This window comes from Anguilla anguilla, chromosome 7, assembly GCF_013347855.1.
Source record: "Anguilla anguilla isolate fAngAng1 chromosome 7, fAngAng1.pri, whole genome shotgun sequence".
Classification (NCBI taxonomy): domain Eukaryota; kingdom Metazoa; phylum Chordata; class Actinopteri; order Anguilliformes; family Anguillidae; genus Anguilla; species Anguilla anguilla.
In genome coordinates, this window is record NC_049207.1 from 45,120,082 (window position 1) to 45,126,602 (window position 6,521).

Genomic DNA, 6,521 nt, shown 5'->3' on the forward strand with positions numbered 1-6,521 from the left:
TACAATTAAATTTGTGTTAAATACTTTTCTAATTTGTAAAACTGCACATCAGTTTGCCTCAGTTATGAATCAACCATATTCCCTTATATCAGCTACATTAACCTTGGATTGGTGTATAGTTCCTCTTCCCAACATATTGAACCAGCTCATCATACCATTTCATTTATTTATGTGATACAGAGAATGAGATTTTGTGTCTTGATATTACATTTCAAAGTAAATGGCTCATATTGCTTCTTAGTATAAATTACTAGCACCGGCTCTGTTGTGGTGTAATGAATTCTTTGAAGTTGAGTAATATATGGACATCTTTCTCAGCAAGCTTGTAATGAACTCTGTGATGGCTGAGTAATGTATGGGCACGTTTATCACTTTGCTAACAGCCCTTTGGCTCCTCAAATTATAGACAGCATATCCTGTCCAGGATTAGATGCTGCTGGTTCAATACTAATCACAGTTTGTAATTTAAATGTTGGGACACCGAACCTTCTACATCTGCCTCCTGACACAGAAACCATCTAGCATCAATCAACTCCTCTGACATTGCTTTACCGTTAAATATTACCATTTAATATTCACAAACATTGTTTACATTCTCGTACAGAAATATGAACAAAGGGAGTTTGGTTTTGGTAGATGCAGATTATGTACAATCATACACATTTCCTGAATACTTTTTTTTCAATTAAATCTTATGACTATGTACAGTTCACTTTTACTAATTCAAACAAGGGCGTAGGAGTGATTTGGAAACTGTGCTATGGTGGTCCCCCCCCATCCCTCACCCCCCCGGAGAAGAAAATTATGTCATGTCAGCTACGCCCCTACATTCAAATGTACAAGTGTTTTTATTTTTTCCACTGTAGCCTACATATACACCATATGAATTCAATAATTGAAGAGAACTGCCAATATCTGATGGAACTGAGTATTTGGTGAATTTGCTGTTTCATTAATCAAGAAAAATCAAAACAGGTTGAGACCAGTGATGAGGATGTTTTTCACCTCATTTATTTTTTTAAATCAACAAACACCACTGAGTTGATTGTAATTGTGTTGTCTTTTAAGCAGACACACACACACACACACACACTGCATTGAGCCCAGAAAATTTACACAGAACAGGTTCTAGTGTTACTGTGCCAGCATGCAAACAAGTGGCACATTTCTCAATTTAATATCATACAAAAAAGGCACCCAACTATCAAAATGTCAAATTTGCAATTTAATTTAAAAACACCCTGAATCTGATAACAAATATAGTCAGTCATGTTCATGATAAAGATGAAGCTCAAAGACAAGACACATCTTTTGAACAATTTATGGCATCTGGACACAGATTACAGAGGTCTTCTTTAAAAAATGCTCACTGACATTTTGGGAAATAATTATTTTCAGTTCAGAACAAAGCTACAGTACATCCATAACTAGCTTTGAATTTCCACTGATTTATGTAGTACTTTAAATACGTGAGATATTCTCTTTCAAACTGATGATGCCATGCTTTGCAGTCATGATTTTAGACACTCACACTTTGACATTATTGTTTGAAATATTTCATCCATACAGCACACATTTTTCATGTTTTGTTACGAATGTGAAGAGTGATTTTTGCATCAGTGAGAGTAAGGAGCTCTCAAAGGAGCAAATCAAATTTCATTTGTTCTGCGATTTTCACAGAAAACTGCCACAGAGGCTTCACAGAGTCCCAGAAAAGAGCAAAAACCAGGCTTGAACCACAGAATAGCAAGTGGTGAGTTTTAAAAAAATAATTCCCTCTGGGGATAAAAACCCTCAAATGCTGGCAAGAAAAAGAAGTCTTCCTTAAAGGGGAGGGGGAGCCCATCCTCCAGTGGCCGACCTCTTGATGGTACTAGGTCGGAGGTAACAGAAATTAAATCTGCATCCATCACAACTATGGATGCAGATTTCTTGCAATTCTTTTGGTCTGCACACATTAATTCATTAATAATGATTCACTGATGGGCTTAAAATATACTGTGTGGACTATAAAAAGAATAGACCTACCAATTAATGAGTTGTATAAATATATTGGAGAGGTTGTTTGAAGACATGTTCAAACAATCATTAAAACAGGATTTGCATTGTGTGTTAAGGCCATAGTGGCAAGAAATAAAATTATGAAAACATGGATTCACTGACTGAGAAATCTGCACAGGAGAGGAGGGACAGCAGACATTATTACTGGCTGGCTGAACTGCCACTGCGATGGTGAAAAAAGATATTGCTTATTAATGCTTAACTTTGTAAAAAGCTAAATGAACCACTTTAGTTTTTTTTGTTCTCTTTCTGACAACACTTGTAGCCGCTAATGCGGTCTCATAATAAAAAACACAGAAGTCTATTTAGTGGTGTAAATTGTATTCTGTAGGGCAAGTGGTAAGCTATTCATTTATAAATATAGTAGCTCTGTAAAGTAGGCCTCCTGATGGGCAGCAAACAAAAAAGATAAGTAAAGGCATAAAAAGGAATTTACCAATGGGCTTAAACCATAACCCCCGCTAATAGGCTATATTCCTGAAGGCTGTAACATACAGCCATAACATGAACAAAACTTTACGCCAAAGCAGTTTTGTTAAGGAATATGAGCGTGGCATGCTGTTGGGTCAGTCTGCTGATGGTGAAACCAGCAGCTGAGAAGACAGGCTCAGGTGGTACTGACGTTCTGGGAATGGACAAATAACATTTCGCTAAAGAGGAGCGTCAGCTAAATGCCTATAATGTAATGTAATGTAATGTAGAGGAAACACTGGAAAAAACCCATGTGAACACAGGGAGAGAAGATCCAGCCAGCCTGGATTCAAACCCAGAACCTCCTTGCGAGGCAACAGTGCCAACCACTGCACCACTGTGCCAGAGAATGATGAGACAAGGCAGAGAGAGAGGGAGCACCTCATGTCTGCTGGGACATTTTTTCCATTTTACAAACCTATGCTGATTGGCTGTTTGTTACAGGAAGTCCTCCCCAGATTCAAAGCTGAGATTGAATGTAAACTGCTGACAGACATGATTGATAATGATTCTTAGGGGAAAAGCTGTTTGGAATCATATTCCAAGGTAACAGACATAGGTAATGGAACCAACCCAGCATATAGAAAGAAGATGCAGTTCTTTTTCTTGGGTAAGGGGAAAGGTGATACTGTTACATTAGCTTAAAAAGCATGCAGTGCTTTAAAAATTTAAACATGCAGTACATTTGGAACTTGTAAATATATGTGTCGTATTAGTGCTAAGGTGTTTTGTGATTGTGATTTGGATGGAAAGTTTTGTGAACTTTCCATCCACATTCCAAATGATTCATGATTATTTATGAATGTAAAACAAGAGCAGAGTGAAATTTCAAGCCTTGATGGGAATAATTTTTACATTCAGTCCCATGTCTGCATCAACTACTTGTTCCTTTGAAACATTCACAACACTGAAGGGTCATAAGGTTAAGGCCATCTCCTGCTATCTCAGTCCATACAGCTGCTTGAGCACCCCAAAGTAATTTTGTTGCTTCCAATTCATTTTCATATAACCTCTGATCCTCAACCCTGAGGGATGTAGGTTGTTGTCCTCATTTGCTTGAATTGGGACAATTTGATATGCATGCAATTAGGAATTCCAAATCAGGATAAAAATATTTGGAAACTTTTATTTGATGTAACGTCTAAACTTTTGAACCCATTTGCACATTTTCAGAACTGTTCAAAGTATATAATTTTTCTGCCAGTGCATTTTGTTACAAAATGAGTTAGCTTTGGATTTTGTTACAGTACAACGACACAATTTTTGTTGTTTTGGCTTTGTACTCCAGTACATTAGATTTGGAATAAAACAATGGGGTTAGAGTACAGACTGCTTGCTTTACTTTGAGGGTATTTAAATCTATACCAGGAGATCAGTTTAGGAATTGCAGCCATTTTTATACCTGGTCCCCCCTTTTAGGTGGACTAAATGTAAAAGTTGCTGACAAATCTCATACCCCAGGCTAAGATTGGTGGCACATAATGCATAGCTCACTTCTAGTGCTTGTGGGAACCAACACTAAGTCATTTTTTAGCTACTCATGATAAAAATCCGCTCTTCCCATCACAGTCACTGATGTCAGTGTGAGAGAGGGGCTTGGGCGATGGGGTGCGCTAAGCTACGTGTCTGGAATACAGTTACATATGATCTAGTGGTTAGAGAACTGGACTCTGGAGCTGAGGGGTAAAAGGAGACATTTCTCTTTACTCCCCCCCGAGGCAAGTTGACATATGTTGCTTCCCTGAAAATTGAGCCGTGTAAATGGGTCATGGAAAATAAGGAGAATATTTGGCTCCATAAAACTGTAGTTATGTGGGTCAAATCAAGTGTTTACTTGATTGTGGAAGTGTTTACATTACAGATCTCTGTTATTCATTATTATTATTCAAATCAGCCTTTATACAGGGTAGGTTGACTAAGTACACAGTGCTGCAGATATTTTAGTTTCACTCAACTTTTCTTTTCACCGGAAATTTCTACTTAATTCTGTCATCGTATTGCTATTATTCTAAAGTCATATCGAAATTAAATTTCCAAGCATTGATTTTTTAATTTTATTTATTCATAATTGCAGGTTCTCTGAGGCACTTGCATTGTTACTGGTGCTCCTTCCAGAGAAGAGAATGGAATAAAGGAACAACAGATATTTGTACTGTTTGTACCGGAGAACTCATCATTCAACATCTTTCACTTCGTCGAGCACCGCTACGCGTAGCTGTTCACGAGCAATGTTCGCTTTTAATGCGGACTGTAGATCAGATGCCGTTTGCCGCAAATGCGTGACCTGACGCGCTGTCAAGATGAGCAGCTCGCTGAGTGCATGTAAGGATTTCACCATCGCAGACGATGGGCAAAATACAGATGCACTCCACCCATTGAAATGCGCGGCGCATTTTGTCGTTGGTTTGATTCGAGAACCATTAGCGTGATTAGCTTGGCGCACCGCGGACTGCTTGCAGCCGCATATTGCGCTTTATGATGAGACTCAAGGGCTGTTCCTTGTCCTTGATTAGCACAAAGGATCCATTCCTTGTTCCAAGTGAGCAGCTCAGCAGACGTCAGCCAGTATATCACGCTCAACAGAGGAATGTGTCCCATTATAGCGATGCCGTTTGGTGGAACTGCCACCACCTGCTCTCAAAACTCCATTGCCATTAAAATGACATCAGATGGTTGACAAGTTTTCATCATAGCCAATGAGACGTTTGTTTTTTGCCGCGCGGTAGAAGTGTCTCGCAGTATTGGCTTTTATCTGAGTACCCAGCGTGCTCTGTTTCACAGGAAACACCACCAAATGCATCTGTGTTTGTCAGCTGGATAATTCCTTTGATTGCTTTCTTTTTCCAAAGTTTTGATTGTTTTGATTTGAATATTACATTTAATTGCCATAATTTGTTATTATTGTGGTGCTAAGCGGGTATGCATAACAGTGCCTGTCATGCTCTGAAATGCTTTGAATGTGTTGTTGCATTTAAAATGTATTATTATTATTATTATTATTATTATTATTATTATTATTATTATTATCATGTTGAGAGTGTGAAAATGAACAGCAGCATTCGGCTGAAAATGAAACCAGTTTTTTTGGTAGGTGTATTATTCAAGCTGATGGATCCATTTCATGTCACGTTTGACATGCCTATTTTTCAACCTGTCAGAGCCAGACACGGCCGATCTGAAATGGTGGTGATTTACAGTGTTTCACCAAGGTTAGAGCTGATGACCTGTTTAAGTGTGCAGAGTGTTCATGTTCAGATGTACCATCGTACATGAGAGCACTACACTTGCAGGGTAAAAAAAATATAAGCTCAAGAGATCAGTAAATTTCAGGTACAGAATGACCTAACTTAACGTGTCACTTGTCGCCTATAGACCTCCAATGGAGTTATTGGGCAGTGCGGTTTGGTGAATTTTGAAGGGGGGGGTGGGCAGTTGCAAGGATATCAATAAAAGAATTTTATGGTCCAGCACAATGAAGAGTTAAATCAAGTCGGATCTGGGATCTGAAGGTGACTTTGGAGCAGAGGTCCAGGTGTTGTCAGTGAATTTCGTGTTCATACAGTAGGCTTGTCTGTTGGCTTCTTAATACGTTTGTATAATGGTGTTTTTATCATGCATTCATCCTGTTATTTATTATTCATTAACGATGTATAACTACACTAATATTAAGTGTTATTTGTGCATGATAATAATTTGAGGGTCAGTGCTCCCACAAGATAGACCTCATTGGTTATTTCCATTGTTTTCTGTAATGCATACAGCACTGCATGGATATGACTCAGCTTTTCAGTTATACCCTTAAATCTGGACTTCAGAACGTTTATCACGAGAGACCGAGGGAGAGGTCTTTGAGGTGGCAAGATGGTTTGAGAGCGAGAGTTTGTTTATGAGCTTCCAGTTCCGCATTACTGTGACAAGGTATTGAGGTGTGCAATGGAAATTTTACTGAAAATTGTCGGTTTTCAAAGATCGAGAAATTATGGTGAAGG